The sequence below is a fragment of the Sesamum indicum genome, unplaced genomic scaffold (genome assembly GCF_000512975.1).
Source record: "Sesamum indicum cultivar Zhongzhi No. 13 unplaced genomic scaffold, S_indicum_v1.0 scaffold00109, whole genome shotgun sequence".
NCBI classification, from domain to species: Eukaryota; Viridiplantae; Streptophyta; class Magnoliopsida; order Lamiales; family Pedaliaceae; genus Sesamum; species Sesamum indicum.
The window spans coordinates 222,984-223,426 of NW_011628044.1; the positions used below are offsets into that span (position 1 = coordinate 222,984).

General features: G+C 33.6%; 1 protein-coding gene across 1 annotated transcript in view; it reads left to right on the forward strand.

Annotated features, from left to right (window-relative positions):
- The window catches only part of LOC105178851, a gene marked incomplete in the record, with an annotated part of 41,017 nt that overhangs the window by 34,373 nt on the left and 6,201 nt on the right, over positions 1–443 (forward strand).

Consider the following 443-nt stretch of genomic DNA (forward strand, 5'->3'; position numbering starts at 1 on the left):
GGGGGGGGGGGGGGGGGGTATGTAATTACTAGGAACGAAACTTTCATGTGTGCATGTTTTCTTTTATCTTTTATTCAAAAAGATGATCGATTTATAATGTTCTGGATTTATTAATTCATTTAACAGAAAATGCTGTAGTGGCGGTGTGTCTGTTTTCTTCCCTTAATAATGCTGATCCTATAAACATAAATAGGATCTTTAATGATGTGTTGACTAACATTCATGATACTTTATTGTCAACCAAAGCTACACATTGACAATAGTAAGTAACTCAAATAACGGTTTATTTATCCTTTAAAGTTGTTCATGTTTACAAAGGTAAATAAAGGTTTCTGATTTATTTGTCCGTCTGCCAAAGTCTGTTACCTAAACTGAGCATTGAGCTGAACTTCCTGTTCTTGTTACTCTACATTCTATATTTCTAATACACCTCTTCTATAGGA